The following is a 17,608-nucleotide window of genomic DNA, read 5'->3' on the forward strand; positions in this document are numbered from 1 at the left end:
ACAAGGGATCAACACTGACTCGGAGCTAGCAGTAAAGCCACCCTACTTGGGGTGGCACGTAGAACACCCATAAGAGGTAGGAGAGTTTCAACTATCCTCTTGTCACTTGTTTTAGGTGAACAAGGGCAAAAAATTACTTCTGGAGGAAAAAAAAAATAATAACAGGGAATCTAGACCAGGAGTTGCAAAAAAACCCCTCTCTTCATGCTCTCTGACTATGATAGCACTGTAGGGCTTTCTGCACACCCCAGAGAACAGATGTGGAATACAACTGGTCCATCCCTGGGGAAAAGAATTGTATTAAAAACATGCAGACCAATTCTCTGTTTTGCAAGTGAAAAATAAATCAAATAGGAGTAAATTTTTGACTGGTTCTTTTGTCACCAACAGAAACAACCACCCCAGAATCCGGATAAGGGGAAGGCAAAGCCACTGGTGTGCAGGTGTAGCACAGCACATTGCAACAGCAACAACACGGGTTTCCATTATGGTGTGAGCGGTACAGCATATTGCACTACTGGCTGCTGGGGCTCAGCAGAGAATTGCTCTCATCCCTTTCTATCAGCAGAGCCAGGAAAGTCATCAATTCAGAGGAAAGGGGTCCATCTCAGACCCCACGTGGGATGCGGCCAGGCCCTTGGTCCGCCAAGCCTAAGGAACAACCAGGACCTGTGTCAACCAACTGGTTACAGCGGAGCTGAAAGAATACATGAAATAATCCACACCGAATCAATGTTTGTATTGGAGATGTTTAACGTTTGATATACTTGAAGCAGAAATGGCTTAAACAGACTTGCAAATCCAGCCTGGTGTTACACTAATTACTCTAAACGAATTCACCAAACTGTGCAAACTGCTGAGTCTGTACTATAAAAACCTTTCATAAATACCAGGCATTGGGATCCAAAACGCTTCAGCGCATCCTTGGAAGACAGGACTATCATGGCAACTCACAACTCAGTGGCAGTTTGTAATTAAAGAAACATTAGCCAATTAAAATTACTGCAGGTATAACCACTGAGGGTCTGAAACCATACCACTGCCAATACTGGAAGTAGTCCTGGATTAATCTAGCCACATACTTCTTTTAATAGTATTTTTCTTTCCGCAAACGCTTAAAAAAACCCAACAAATTTTAATACTTAAAAAAAAAGGGCCTGTGCACCACACCTCTCTGTGCATTTCCCTGTAGCGATGCCCTGTGATGTCGCACATGAAGTTTGCTCCTGCAAAAGTCTGCGGGAACACAATAGGATTTTACATAACATTAACAAGCATAGTTTTATCAATGCGGAAACACACAAAGATGGCCTAATCTCTAAGCAAATATACATTTCTGATTAAAAGAAAAAGGCCTAAAAAAAAGCTAAACTTAGCCACCACAGATAAGAACTACTGCCATATGCTGCTACATAGCTTCACTCTCATTCAGAATCACAGGGATCAACAAAACATTGTCAGGAATTATGTCAGTTAGTGTGGATGATAATGCAGAGATTAGATTAATTAAACTGATAAATCCCAAGCATGGATCAAAAGCATCCAATATGGAGAAAGCAAGCCGAGTGACAGGTGAGAAGTAGCACCAAGATTTGCAAAGGTCCCGCCAGTCCAGCACGGCTGGCAAGCCTGGACTGGTAAAATGAAGAAATAAAGAGAAGGAACCAGAGGTGGGTCTGGGTAAGGACAGTGGCGGGTCCTCCTCGGCCGCGGGGCTGGGCTGCACCGCGGCTGGGGTCTGCACTGCGGCTGGGGTCTGCACTGCAGCTGGGGTCCGCACTGCCCTCCTGGGCCACCACAAGGACCAGCCACCCGCAGCCTCCGCTGTGGCCCATGGCAGGGTGAAGGGGTCAGCAGTGCAGGAGACCCCCACCCCTGATCATGCCCAGCCCAGGGAGGAGCTGCCCGAGCCCTGTGCCCTCCTCCTTCACCCCCAGTATGGTGCTTTCCATCTGCCATTTTCAGGAAAATGGTGCAACCATCACTAAGAGTGAATTAAAGAAATTACATCAGGAATACTCAGAGGAAATAGAAAGAAAGAGAAACATGCCAAGATGGTTTTTTTACATGGATACTTTTCCCTTTGCAAATTTGCTACTTAACAGAAGATAGCAATGCAAAAGAGCTGCCAGGAAGAAAGAGGTGAGTAATTCCAACCACAGATTTCAGAAGAAAAGCCTTTACAGTATACTTTAAAATATGCTTTATGCAAATATAGTCTAAAAATTAGAGGAAGAATATGTATTGTAATTCTTTTTACGTAGCATTCTCCTTGCTGCTCAAAAGGAAGTGACATTTAGCACATTAATGAGAATCACAAGTGACACTACTTTGGAAAATTAGCAAACCAGTAAAAAAGATAAATAATAGTATCATCAGAGGAAATAAAGATGTAGGCAGAAACAACCAGAAAATCTTGTGAATAAACCTGTGGAACTCACTGCCAATGGATATTGCTGAGAGTGAACATTTCATAGAATTCAGCTATGTATATAGGTGCTCAGACAAAACACTTATTTCAGCCAGGTATTATGGAAGAGGATATAAAACCTTCTATATTAGCATAGAAATATACTCTGGATTTTTCCTATGGACAAAGGTTCCCATAATGATCCATTTTTGTGGTTTTTCCTGTGCCTTCTGAAGCATCTGACAGTGGTAAATTACAGAAGAAAGGATAACAAAGCGGATGGATTGTCAGCCTGATCTCATATGTCAGTCCCTAGATTTCTGAGTAATAAGGTGAGACTTAACTGGGAAAAAAAATGAAAACTATTAAGCAAGGCAGAAAAGCACGTACTGAATACGAAACAGAAACTTAGAAAGGTAGTAAAAGCTAGAGACCTTGGGCCTGGATTGGACAGTAAATTAGAAATGAAAACGCAATAGAATTTGGCAGCAAAAAAGGTCAATGCAATTTGGAACTGTATGTGCCAAGACTTTCAGTCACAGAGCAGGGAGGATGCAGCCTATTACCAGTTTTCTAGACTTAAGCAGCTTGAATAAGTTTCAAATAAATATCCAAACATTTGGATGCTTAACAAAATCAAGCCTCAAAACCCTTTTGGATTTTCGCTTTGATTTCTAACATCTTTATGTTTGGCCTCTTTTCTGAGAATTCAATCTGTTGTAAAAATGAATCTTTCAAGATAAGCACCTGCAGTTGCCAAGAGACTATTGTGTTAAGCCTGAGGATGATTTAGCATCCTCGCAAACTGGGATTTTGGTATTAGAAAAAATTGCTTCGCTCTTAGTAGCAGATACATTTCAGATGCCTGAGAACATGGTAGTTGCTTCTCAGAACTTCTGGTTTAGTTATTCCCCCCCGCAAACCACAGCTATTTTACTTAAACAACACTTTATTCTTGAGGCCCATTACCCTGGCCACTGGATAACACACACCAATATATAAGAAAAGTCTCTAAATGAGACACAAAATAGTCCTTTCATTTCCAAATGCCCTGCAGCGACCTTTCCATCGCCAGAGCTCAATTTACTGCCATTTACTGATCTGTAATGCAACGAAAAGCCCAACTGAAGAACAAAATTTCCTGCACAGTTCCTCTGAAACTGAAGGATACAGCAGACTGGGGACTAAGCTCCAGAGCTGTCAGCTGCCCCTGAAAATAAACCTTACTAATATTTAATGCCCTAAGTATTTAAATACTATGATGCAGTGAATAGCAAGAATTATTTTGTCTTTGAACGTGTTGTTGCTGAACTCTTTTTATAACCAAAAATTACATCTCTTGGCTGTTTATTATTGTTTGATTTAACTAAATCCTCCACGTCAAGGAAGTTAAAATCACTTCAGCCTCGACATTCACTAGTGATTTTCTTTGAAGAAGGTAGAAATTTATTTGGCTTGACCTAATGATTGAACTAAGCAGGTTTTCTTCAAGCCATCTGCCAAGCTAGACATATTCACTTTGCGTGCTCTAAAGTTGCATTAGAAACGTTCCTCATAAGCACAAACAGCTCAGGAAGCTTTTAAATGACTGTGCATTGTTGAGATAAATCCAGTGCTAAAAATTGGGTGGTTTTTTGAGAGCCTCTTTGAACCAGGAGGGAGGGGCTTCCCGTTATTTCCCTTGCAGGCTACAGAAACACATTTTTCCAGGCATTTCACTGAAAGGCTAAGCAGCAAATGCGGTCATTTAGAAAATGTAATCATCTGTAAACAGTGTATTTCCTAACAGGATGGAGAAAACATTAACAGTCAAATTTATTGAAGACACCATTCATAAAACTTCCAGTTATGACAGGGCAGTAAATACAATACGCACTTTGAAACAGGGAGGACTGAGAAAGGCCGGGCAGGTCAGCAGAGCAAAGGCGTGCAATGGCAGGGCGCCTGTGCTCCCGGCCACGTCGGCAGCAGAAGCCAGCGATGCTCACGGCCAGCATCACCCAGTGTGGGGGCTAGCCCGGCGTTCCAGCCCTTCCGCACTTCCTGCTCTCACCATGCTCTGCTGGCTCAGGCCTGGGTCCGAGGTGAGGTCCCTGTGCCCCCCGCGTCACCCAGGACCAGTGTCAGCACTGCTGCCATCGCTCTCACCACTGCTCCAAAACGAAGCGGCACTGCACTAGGCAAACTGGCACGGCAGAGCTGAAGGCAGGGACGGGGTGGCCAGGAGGGGGTTGAGCAGGGTGGGGAGCTAGAGCTGCCCTAAGAATAGGTGGGATGGGCACAAGGCTCATGCGTGGCAAGCCCAAGCAAGCTGCAGGAATGCTGTGGGGCTTTCCCCAGTGACCCAGCAGGCTCTGGCCCCGTGAGCCACAGCAGCAGTTCCTGCTGTCTCTCCTCCACTTTGTAAGAAACTCGCCATTGTTTCTTGCTGGTCAAACTCTTAGTTTTCCTGTGGTTCTTTTTGACCTAAACTGCAGGTTAACAGAGACCCAAACTACTTGCAAAGCACGTAGCAAGTAACCTTAAAAAATGGGAGTTTTTAGATCAAAAAGATCAAAAAACTTGCTGTTGCCAGTTATCCCTGGTCTTTTAATTCTTGGTCGTTATGCCAATAAATTATAGGTTCAAATAAATGTACTCTTCTCTGGGTTCGTGGCAGATAGCAACAAAAACCCGAGAAATGTATCCTGCTCAGTACAATAATAAACGGAAATTCGCATTTGGTATCAAACTACTGGAAAATAGAAGGATGCTGAAGGAACTCTTGCTCAGAATTGCCTGAAAGTGTTTGCTTTCACTCCACGCCAGCTGCGGGGACAGCTAATGATGATGCTAGAATGGTTTGCTGACTCTTACACAACAGTCTGAAGTACCTTAAATTGTCCCAAATGGCAACAGTTGCGCTGTGTGGTGGACAGAAAGGTCAGAAATAATGGAACTTTGCCTCGAAGCTGTTCGCAGTAACACACAGCAAACTCGAGGGCAGCTCCCCCTGCTTCTCCGGGAAAATGCAGCTTTGCTTCATTGCCTGAATCTGCACCTTTGATGACTACAGAGGTTCCTGCTCCCCGCTTCGCATGTGGGTGAGTCTGATTACTGGGAGTTGCAAAATTTACATGAGAAGCCTGCCCATTAAAAATTCCACATAATTCACAATATCAAGCACTTGGTGGAAATCAGAATGAAGATGCATTACAATGAGGATGTCAGCCTAAAACCCAAAAATGAAATTTACAAAAAATATTATTGCTCGGTAGGAAGGATTGACTAGAGTGTATTACACTATTAATTTTTAAACAACTGCAGTGAAATAAAGCCAGCTGCTAGAGTGATCAGAGTGAAGCAGGCGGGAAATTAAAGGCTAAGGTTTGTACCTGAATTCAACTCATACCCCTGAAACGTCTATTCATTATAGCGTCTAAAGAAACAGGAATTTGTCAGGCCTTCAGGTGGTGTAAATTAAGAGCACTTCCATTTGTTTCAGTGTAATGATCTCTGTTTACACCAACAGAGAAAACGTAGCTTCAAGTCCTACTCCTTGAATTTAATCTTCTGGCTTTTGCTAATATATCAAAACACTTTTTTACAGAAAATTACTCCTGCTAATTTTATCAGGCTGCCTTCAGAGGCTAGGAATGCCGAGTCTGATTTTTATCTTGGCTAAGTTGGTATAAAATCGGAGGCTCAGGCTGCTTTGGTGGCAATACCCTGAACTTCTGCAGAGCAGCGGAGATAATCCTCTGACAGCTCTCCAGGGCTTCTGTTCTAGCCGAGAGCCCACATTCAAATACAGATGAAGGGCAAGTGCTGCCTGGCTTCCTTCACGCTGAAAATCCACCTTGTTCTGGTGGATCCAGCCCCGCTTGCTATTCCTGGACCCCAAAACAATAGCCTTTTCTCTGCAGAACCTCGCACTGGGGATCAAGCTGCAAATTGCGGAGACGAGCAAACACCCCCCCATCAGATAAACCCCCGAATGAGACCTTCTAAATCCCACACTTGTAACAGAGGGAACTTGGTTGGTTTTTTGTGTTTAAAACTCAGATCCACCAGTCATCCATTTATTCATCCCATTAGTTCTCCCCTGCAAACCCCTGAGCAGTCATGTTGCCCTTTAAAAAAATTTTTAATCACACTATTTTAATGCTTGAGCAGCATTATTTGAGAATCAAATAAAACAGGAAATGAGTGGGTGAACGAAAACCGTCTGCACGTACGGGTGGTCAGCGGAGATGGCCCCCAAGGAAACACCAGCCACAAAGAGAGCGGGAAAAGCAGGCGGGCAGGGCCGGGCCGGGCAGGGGGAGCCAGCTGCAGGCAGCAGAACTGAGCATCGAATGCCGCAATGCTGCTTCTCGAGGGACTGTAGATACCTTGCTTGAATGGTGTTTCAATGCACGGCTGCAGCTCACGTTCTCTTTGCTCTACTGCAGACTACCTGTGCCTTGTGCCACTGCCTCGGTGCCCGCTCCCCTACCGTGGCTGCAAAGTGCAGAGCAGCAGTGCCAAACCGTCGGCGAGGGAGCGGGGCCTTGGGCTGCAAGGGCCAGCTCACAGCCCACGGGGATTAACCCCACCATAAGGAGAAATCAGGTCACTATGCGCCTCGAAATGACTTGCCCGCTATTCACAGTCTGTAGAGGAACAGGGTGTTGAACATAGGCAGGACAAGGTGTAGCTGGTGACAGACTCACCTGGGACTGCTGTGCTGCTGCTTCGTTGAGCTTCGATGACCAAGTACACAGTAAAGAGTTTGTAAGAATGTCTATCTACACCAGGCTGGAAGACCTCCATAATGCATTAGTAGTGACACAGTCGACAATGGCATCAATAGGAGCAAAAAGAATGATAATACAGAACTGGAAAGCCAGTGAGTAGTGGGCATGCAACTGGGATTTCAGATATTACTGGAATTTATATTAGTTAGGGGAATCACAAACCTATTTAAAACATGCTTATCATACACAAACATGAAGTGCCATCTACTCCGTGGTTACACACTGGGGTTCATAGCGGTGCCACAGAGATATAATTCTGCCATACTGGAGCATGCCCATCTGCTCTGGTACGGAAATCTCATGGAAACACATGCTACGAAAATACAGCATATGGTTACCTTCACTCAAAAAACAGCGATGCTATAAAGCGAGCAGGAGCTCCATCCGTAGCCAATACAAAATATTTGGAGACAAAGCTGCTACAGCCCCAGTCTCCTTTCATTCAGTCAGAGCTTTCCAGAAAAGAAAAGCTGCAAGGTGTCTGCAGCGTGCGATGGACTGCCCACCAACACTCACGCGCCGAACAAGCCATGCTGTGTTTCCTAAGGACCAGCCCCGGAGCTGGCCCAAAGGCTGCAAAGACGCAGCAATCCTTACAATGCTAACATCCACCTTGGGCAGCGCGGGAAGGGCACAAGTTGAAAACTGTCTCAGACCTAGTTCTGGCTGGTCCGAGTTCATGCTCCACCTGAGATAATGTGACTGAGGTTCACAGGCATCACCATCAGAAGTTCAAGGCGTATTTACCTCTTTGTGCAAAGTATGCTGAGCCCCCTCTTGGTGCTGGGGTTCCTGCTTTCACCTGGCTCTGGGGGCCAACTGGAACTTTGGTCTGGGAGGGTGCTGCTTCTGGGGCAGCTTCACAGCATTTATTTTTACAGCAGTCCTGACAGGCCCCATTTGCGCTACCCAGTGCGGGGCAGGTCCAGCTGGCCAGGCAGCGGACATCCTGCCCCACATTGCCCCCACTGCCCCACACTGCTGTGCTGGGCAGTGGGGACAGGAACCCACAAGTGTGCTGTGAGCCACTGACATTGGTCAAGAGCAAGAGCACCCAGGAAAAACAACTTAAATGACATTCACCATCTCTATGTGAACATACTCTTACCCCAGCATATACCATTCCCTGCCTCTGTTAAGCTCAGCTTCAGAGCCTTTCCTCTTTCACTGCTGGAATAAGGTTTTTTTAAGGGAGTGGCAGGAATTTTTTCACAGTTGCTTTCCATGCCAGGGTTGCTTTGCTAAATATCAACTATGCTTTGCCACAGTAGTGACTGCTCTTAGCTTGTGTTCTCTGGTACTTCCATTCTCCAGCCACGCCCATCGCATCCTCATTACATTCAAGCGGTCCTGGAGATACACTTCACATACCATTTACTTTTTGAGAGTCCTGATGCCTTTGCAAGTTAATTAAAACGGAACTTCAAAGGCTTTTTGTAATAGATTATAGTATCTTTGGTTTCATGACATCTGTTAAAATTTACAACTAAGGATGCCATTTTTGGTGAAAAACGTGTTCTTTTATACCCAGTCCATTTATTTCTGTATTTATTTAGTGACAGAGCATCTCATTTATAAGAAACATGCAAAAGCAATCATTAATCATACTTTTGTCATAAAGCAGCTTTCTCAGCAGTCAACTAAAAATCCAGAGACAAGCTGCTCGTATGTGGGTGTTCTGGGGACAGTTAACTAAACCTTGCCAACAAAGCTGATAGAGTCACCTCTTTTTTTCAAAGTCTAGCAGAGATTTGGTAGATGAAAACAAAGAACTGGCAAATTAGACGCTGGAGTTATCTGGAAAGTATACAGCACTAAGAATGAGAAAGAAAAGTAAATCAAAAGCAGTCAGTGCGATCAGGATTTTCAGTGTATCAGAGCCATTTCAGGAAAAATTAAAAAGTGTTTTTATATCACTTAAACAGCTCATAGGCTGTTTCCTAGCAGCAATTTGATGCATTCCTACTCAAGTGGGAAAGAAGTGATCTCAGCCACAGACAGCCCCGTTTGACAATGTTCCTGTGCTCAAGGCCATGCTTATTTCAGCAGACAGGTATTGTCCAGCCCCTCCCACCTGCCGGTGCCTCTGCCCGGAGCCCCGTGTGAGCCCAGGGTACAGCACTGCCCTCTCCGGATTCCCCTGGGATGCTGCCACAGTGAAAGGTCAGCATTTTGTTAGGTTTCCCCTCATTTCTCCCTGCCACACCTAGCCCACATCAACAGACCTCCACTGACAACATCAGTCCTTGGCATGAGATAACTCATCCTGTGTTCACTTGGGGATTTGAATTTGTAACATATCTCCCAGCACTGCCAAAGCACCACAACAGGGGAAAAGGAGAAGAAAAACATGAGATGCTGGTTTTGGCAGCTACAACAGGCCATAGTCTCTTCTTCACAAGGTCCCACCACGTTTGGAGCAGCCCACTCTCACAGCAGCAGAGGACAAGGCACCAGCACCAACAGAAAATTCACTCAGGCTGAACAGCTTCTTACAGTTGTTTGTCCTGGTTTTGCAGACAGTCTTGGCACTCTGCTATCAGAATAGCTGCAGAAAAGTTTTCATGCTTTTGTATGTAATTCCTTTTAAAGAAATATGTTCTGCCTTGTTCTATGCTGTAACCACAGTTTTTAAACACTGGCATCATCACTGAAAGCACAACATGCCTGTTCATTTGATTTCTGTTTTGCCTTAATTATCATTCCTAGCCACTGAAAAGGACTCTACACACGTAACAGTCTGTGCAAGTAAGTTGTGAGTAATCTGTACAGGAGTTAATTTCAGTACATCAGAATTCTAGACTCCTCTCTCTCTGGATATCAGCATTTTAAAGAACATCACTTTCTTCTGTTGGTGAGGACCTCCCAGCACTGTGCTGCCCCCACGGGCACCCCCAGGTCCCGCAGCCAGGGCCAGGTCTGGCACAGGCACTGATGGGCACAGTGGCGGGGGCTGCCAGGGACAGCTGGGACTGACCGTGCTCCTGCGGTTCTTTGCTCTTGGTCATACCCTCTACGCTTTGGGATGATCTCTTTGCACCCTCACCCCGTTTCTCGCAAGACGCTGTTCCTCCTGCCGCCACTTCCGGGGAGTGCGCTGTCCTGTGTCACCTGGGCTGAGAATTAACGTGTTTTGGCATTGCTACTTAGGCTGACATGGCTGGCCACTTTGAGATACAGGCATGAAGGTCATTACGTGCAAGTGATTAATGGACTAATGTCTTTCCTGAGTTCTTCTCTACGCTTTAATGAATACACTCAGTATTCAGCATGAACCTAGAGGGTATGCAGCTCAGCTGATAAAACCCATCTTGCAAAAATCAATGAAAGATTAAAAAAATAGTCTTAGCATGGTACATAGCAGCACTAGTCTGTAAAGTACCATCTTCTATCTGCAGGTTGCTGTTTACTAAACATTAATAAACAAGAAACAACTCTGAGTCTGCACTGTGCTGCAGCAAACTAGAAACTGTAACTGTCCTTGTCATTCATTGATTTAAAGGTAAAAGATCTCAACTAGTCCAAAATCCTCCATTATTGTGTTTTTTTTTATTTTCTTAAATATTACCTCTGCCTTTTGGAGAATACAGACTTTAAAACACAAAAGCCAACTGACTTACAAGAGACTTGCAGAGAGTTGGGTGTCTGGGAAGTAGAACAAAGACTGCGCGGCAGTTCCGTAAGAACATTCTTCTAAAATGTGTGGTCAACAGCAGGGACTGCTCCTAATGCCCTTAGGATTTTGAGTGGACACCCTGGGGTCGGGGGGGAGCAAATCAAACCTTAGTCGTGGGTGGCTGTCTCAGATGACCAGCCTTTACCACTAGGTATGGACTTCTTGGTAAGTGCAGAGGAACAACCCAGAGCAGGTTGAAAAGAAACGTTATTCCCTGGTGGGTTTTGTGGCAAACTCTGCAGCAGGATTACCCAGTAGTAGCTGATGTGAGAGGACAACAGCAAAGTCACCTGTGAGGTTCCTGGGCTCTGGCAAGGCCCCAGTGGGGTAAGTCAGACCCTAACCAAGGCCATCCAGGGCAAGGGTGGAGGGAGAGCAGCTCCAGCTATCTTCCTGCCTGAGGTCTAACACCACCTTAATCACAGAACACAGTTCACATTGTGTGCATCTGTAATTGTCACTCCTCTTCATAAAAAGCTAAAAATATTAGCTGTGTTACAAGCAAACCTCTGAAAACCAGCAGAGATTCATGCTAGTGCTGTGAAAATGTCCTATAGCTCCCATCTTAAAAGGCTGTCTTCAACCTCTCACACTTGTGATTTCTGAACTTTTGTGCTTTTTAATTATGTCACAGTGAGAAAACAGCAAAGGCCATCTTAAAAAAAAAAAAAGGTTTAAAACTGAAAATAGGTTAGATCACTGCTATTCTGAAGTACAAATATAGACAGTACCAGATTGCCTAGGCTATCTACACCACCTCCATGCATCACAAAGCTCAGATGGCCTCAAACTAGCCAGATCTAGCTGAAAAACATTACAAAAGCATAATTCTACTTTAGCTATTTTTTGCTAAACTGGCTGGGATATTCACAGGCTCAAATACTTTGAGCTCATTGTAGATAAGGGACTTTTTGCGTTATGACATGGCGTGATTTGATACATGACTTTCCTTGACTATCTTTCCACGCTCTGCACAACGCTGCAAAAGCAAGATATGCCGAGCAGCACAGAGCTACAGCAATTTTTTTTGGATCTCTCTAGTATACTACTGTGAAGTGAATTGTGACAACTTTTGAAGTAAAACACCCTCTTGTAGAAATAAAGCAGACCCCTAAAGAAGAAGGATGGTGGTATTACATTAGTTCAGTGTGGCACAATATTCTTTCCTAGAAAATGCCATTTAGTTGCTGTAGCATATTAGAGAAGACAGAAATCCAATAACATTCACACATTTCCATAATCTGTTGTGAAGTGCATATATCTAGTGATATCAGCATGGGTTAGAAACAAGTATCTCAACATCTGGAAGCGTGCTGGAAATGAACACTGCTGAATATGAAAGAGGATCGCTGTCAAACTACAACATAGGTCTTGATTCATTGTGATCTCAAACTTGTCAATATCTTCACATAAACGAGCGAGTATCCCAACCCTATCTTTTGTGTAACTCCTACAAAACTAACTCCCACTTGACACTTCCACATGACCCACTAGGTACAAAGGCCAGACATACAACCACGATCATTGCTCACTCCATCCACCGTCAGCAACCTGCTTCAGTCTCGGGTACATTGCATTTTTCTTATCATACATAACTTAAAACATTCCGTGACCTGTTGCATGCAACCAGAGTAAGGAATTAAGAAGGCTCTGTCTTTTGAGGTCTTTGCTGCTTTGTCCCTCATCTGCAACACTCTGAACCAGTGACCTTCCCTACAGGACTGCTTATATGCTTTCTCAAAGTGCTTCTTCAACAACCAAACATATCATCAGAAGAATTGCAATCCCCTAATGTAACTTGCTGGGGCAAAGAACCTTTCCTAGGGTAGTGCTCTGAGAGTGCCAAAAACCACAACAGCCTCTGCAGCGTCACCCAGTGTCGGATATTTTGGGTTTTGGTCTGCCCCAGTATCTTCAGCCCAAAGTAAAATTGTTGGGAATTAACGGCTTTCGTTCAGTCTTCTTGTAAAATTAGCTTTTATCACACCTACCAAAGATGCCTCATGCTTTCGTAAATGCGGAAATGTGTCATTATGATGAGAAGCCTTGGTGAAAAGCCAGTCATTAAATGAAGTTAGTAGATCCACAAAATGCCACGGTGCAAGGCTGGCCAGGACATTCTTACCTTGACCTTCTTCCTTCATCAAAGTGCCTCTGGGGGCAGGGGGAACCATTCATGCCACAGTGTTTTGTAGAATCAAATCACCACTTCTGCAGTCTAGGGCAAAAAATATCTGAATCAAAGGGCATCTGTAGCAATAATATCTAATATGACAAGGCAAGTACGAACCAGGTCTAATAGCTAAAGACTTTTTGACTTTTTAAGATGTTCAATTGAACATTTAAAAGGTTTAGTCTCATAACAGGTCTAGAAAGCACCCTGGGGGCAGGCTTAAGTAACTACGCCATTAGGCAGTGAGCTGCAAATTGCCTATTAAGTCTGACTGAAACTGTAAAATTGCTTTTCACAATGCAAATTAATGTAAATAAGAACAATTGGTTACACATATCACAGACTATCAAATTGACGACAGATGATGCTTACCGTTTTTTCCCCCTGAATTAGCATTGCTTTAAAGTTAAATTTAGTGCGTGTTTAAGAGGTCTGGATGTTCCTATAATAAATTCTACCAATGCATTATAAACAGCATGCACATCGGGATGTATATCCTCTATTATATGAAATTTAAACCTCTTCTTAGGCGAGTCAGTGATAATTTCTTTCAAGCCTAATAGATACACCACCAAGCAAGCCATTTACTCAGCAACATATTCAGCCATACCTTAACCTCGTTCAGAAGAGTGAGATTATGAATCAGTTATAAAGCCGTTAGCGTGGAAGAAGAAAAGCTGTGCATTTCAAAAGCATCAACAAAATGATCAAAGACCCCGTGTCAGTCACTAGTGGGAGCAGCTGTGTGCAGTAGCTAACACCATCATTGCCAGGAGCTTTGACTGGGCATCAATTTTAAATTGGTTTCCCAAAGATGCAACACAATGTAAACCAGAAAGGCCCCCCTCTTTGACTCATCTTAGGTTAAACGGAGTCACCGTACACAGACACAACCAACCTAACTGCTTGGGAAGAACAAGGTCTGTGTCAAGTGATGACACTTTCAGTCTTGGTAGCCTACTTCTATTCCACAAATTCATCTTTCAGGAAAGTTTCTGACAGCAAGGGGCAGAGGCGCTGCAGCAGTCAGAGCAGAGTCTTCCCATTTAGTGTGGGGGGGGTGTTCTTATCGGAGATTTCGCTTATCATTACTAATATTTGTTATCTGAAATTTTACATTCCTATCAGCTACAGAAATAACCATCAGAAGTTGATTACAGACTCTTGCATAAATCAGATATCGTGATAGCTCCCCAAGGATCACAGGCTACCTTGGTGAGGGAAGTACAGCTGTACATGAGGCATGGGTAGCCACAGCGCCTGGTGACAGCTGCCCGCAGCCCCATGAGCGCGGTGACGTGACGTGCCGGCCGTGGGGCCACCTGCTCAGCACAGCCCCGCACCGAGGCCGATGCTGCCCAGGCGTGCGGGGCTGGCCGAGCCAGAGGACGGACAAGGGCAGCAGATGGCCACTGCAGACCACCCTGGGGTCCCAGAGCCATGCCTTACTGCCCTGGAAAATAAGGCAGAGGCACCTCATAAAGGAAAGCTGAGACTGTCCTTTAGCAACACACTTCCAGGCTTGGGTTCTCAAGAAGAAAACAGCAGATGTCATGAGACCCGTGAGGAAAATCACCAGGGCTGGAAACTCAGCCCGTATCTTGCATGGCCACAGACCAGGGTGATGAACATCTTGATGCAGCAACTGCTGTAATTTCAAGCCATCTTCATCTCTTTTCTTCACTGTTGTGCTGCTGTTTTCAGCAGCATTTTCTTCTTTCTCTATAATTTTAATTGTGGTGTTAAAGCATGGTATTTGGAAAGAGTCTGGTACAAGATGCATAGGTCAAATAAACACCATGTTTGCTTATCTTCCAGAGCAATAAATTTTAAGGAAAAAAATAATTAGCCACAAGCTGAGACTGTTTTCTTTCAGCCTTGGGGACCTTTCAGTGGCAGTCAGCTTTCTGTGCCTCCTTGTCATTAACATATTGATAGATATAGATTAATTAGACAAAAAGAACTTACACCAAATTTGAAAACACTGACCTATATTTTACTTATATGGTTGTTTTGGTGTCCTCTGGGGTTTGTTCAGGTCTTGCTGTGTTGGCTTTGCTGAATGCATTGGAATCTTTTTGTATCACATTACTCACTGTCTGGGACATAACATTAAAAGATTTTAATCCCTGGATCAGCCAAGACGCCCTTCTTTTCCCATAACGTTATGGTTTAACTGGTATGTCACAGATAAAGGCTTCATTTAAATAAACTACAGCTCGCAAGCATTCAACAAGAAGATAAAATGGCATCGACTACGCTGTATTCAGCCTGCCCCCCTGCAGGGTCAGTCCCTGGAAAGGGCTGGAAGCTCGGTGGTGATGAGCAGCAGAAACCCACGCAAAGGGGCATGGGGGGATCCGAGCTACTCAGCCGCCAAGCTTCCCTATGGCCTTCCAGCAGCTTCCAAATGCCAGCATGCCCATCACCAGCTTCCACCTTGCCTCCAGTATGTCCTTCTCCTCTCCTGCATCTTCACGGTTTGATGGCTACAGAGCTACACCTTCAGCAGCCATCCCATCAGGCGCTGCTCCCGCTGCTCAGGGGAGCTCCATGTAGGTTGGGAAGGAGGTCCAGCACCGCCTGCCTCCCCCGTGGCCTCCAGCCCATCAGCGGCAGGTCTCAGCCAGCACCCGGTCTCCTGGCCCTGCCTGAGCAGCTGGGGTGGTGGCATCAGCCTGTTCAGGTTCCTGCAGCTCTCGCATGACTCGTGCTGGTACAAACAATGCTCCGAACAGCTTCTGCAGGGGATGAAAAACAGTCCTCTCTCCTTGCACGGTCATCCCATCCTCCCCCATGGAAAAATCAATAGCCCAGAAACTAAAAAATGTCTGGATCTGTTGTGTTTCCATTGTCCCAGGTCCCAGCTGTGATCTTCTTTACAGTCAAGCAGTAATTTGATGGAAGCTGTTGTTGTACCCTCTATCTGAATATATTTCTTTGATAACAGTGTTCAGCACGTGCACCTGGCCTGAAAACTTGTATTACCCGACAACAAAGTATAAAACGAATTCTGAAAGCCACCAAATTTGAATGTTAAAAGGCTGTTTTCTAAGCATCGTGGCATTCCCTGTAAATCACTAATGGCAAAATGAAAGACTTTATGATACTGTTACTAACAGACAAAGTTAATTATTACAATTTTTGAAATGCTGGAAACAGGATACCTACGCATATAAAAACATAGTGATTTATTTTAATGCATTTTATAAGTAAATTCTTAACAGATGGATGGAGCACCAGAAGGGTAACACAAGGGAGTCAGCAGGTGGACAGAGAAGCCAAGAACAGACTGGCACTGATCAGATTATCAAATCCAAATACCTTGAGACAAGCACAAGCTGCCCACGAAATAGGCTGGCGCTGACCAGATGAACAAGCAAAAATAGCAGGGAACAGCAGACCTTTCGCAGCATCCATTTCCAGACCCAGGGCTCCTTCCTGGGGGCTACTACACTGCCACAGAGACTTCCAACAGCCATGTCCCACATGCCCAAGGCTGATGAGGCTGCACGATTGGAGACAAAGTACTGTAGGTTCCCAGGACTGGTGGCAGGAATTCGCTGCCTCGCACATACGCGTGAGCACATGCCCAGTCTCTTTGGCACTATCCTATACACACACATACACAAGTGTTTTGAGAGCTCCCCATTGTTAACGTGTCCTTATATATTTGTTCTTGCCAGAGCAAATCAAAACAATCAGGCTGTCATTCAGCTGCTACAAATAATCCTTCTCACTTTGCCCAAATAAAGAACCAGTTTTTAGAACAATTATAGAGCTAATGTTGAGATATGCCTTTGTCTTCTCCTGCTTTCTGATGTTACCTGTCCTGTTTCAACCTCATGTTGACTTCTCCAGCTGTCCATCCTTGGCATGCAGCTCTCACCTAGGTCCAGCTGTCACTCCAGAGGTGGGCCTTCACCAAAGTCCATACCAGCATCACCACAGGAAGGTACTTTCACTTAGGGCTGAAGGGCTGGCCAGGACACAGTTCTTAACTCCTGGCCAGCTGAACAATTTGAAGTATACTCCTGACCTTCAGCTTCCACTCAGAACAACCAACTTCGGCACGTTTAGGTAAGGTTATTCCATGTACACATTTTGCTACAATTAGTAACAGGTCTCTTCACCACTTTTATTGCCTTATCATCCTATTTCCCTAGTGAAAAAAATAACTTCCTTGTAATACTATCTTTAAAAAATGAGGGAATACTAACTCTGGCTCCAGACCAGCAGAGCTCTCGCCCACACACCTAGCCCGGGTCATGGATGCTGGCCCATTGGACTCAGGGAGGGATTCCATGTGCATAAGGCACAGCAACAGCCTTACTGAGAAACAGAGAGACAGAAACATCACAGCATTAAGTGCTCAAAATAACGAGACTCAAAACCTGCAGAAGAAATCAATCTTTCTGGGTCTCTTCTGCTACAATGATCATAGGTGTTGATGTAACAGTTACAAAAAATCCCTCTCCATAAAAACTTGTAATATGTATGTCAGTAGTATCTTTTAACAAGATCATCCTGAGGAACGGTCAATGTTGCCATTCCACTTGTTACTTCACATC

General features: G+C 44.6%; 1 protein-coding gene across 20 annotated transcripts in view; it reads right to left on the bottom strand.

Moving 5' to 3' along the window:
* Positions 1–17,608, bottom strand: part of LOC114014115 (uncharacterized) — a 92,304-nt gene that overhangs the window by 21,896 nt on the left and 52,800 nt on the right. For 16 of the 20 annotated variants that reach the window (XR_008748951.1, XR_008748963.1, XR_008748954.1 and 13 more), the window contains one exon: positions 12,990–13,082. The exons of the other annotated variants lie outside the window; for them this stretch is intronic. The gene's annotated coding sequence lies outside the window, so the exon portion shown is untranslated. The remainder of the gene's footprint in view (positions 1–12,989; positions 13,083–17,608) is intronic. 20 annotated transcript variants of the gene reach the window in all.

This window comes from Falco peregrinus, chromosome 10, assembly GCF_023634155.1.
Source record: "Falco peregrinus isolate bFalPer1 chromosome 10, bFalPer1.pri, whole genome shotgun sequence".
Taxonomy (NCBI): Eukaryota; Metazoa; Chordata; class Aves; order Falconiformes; family Falconidae; genus Falco; species Falco peregrinus.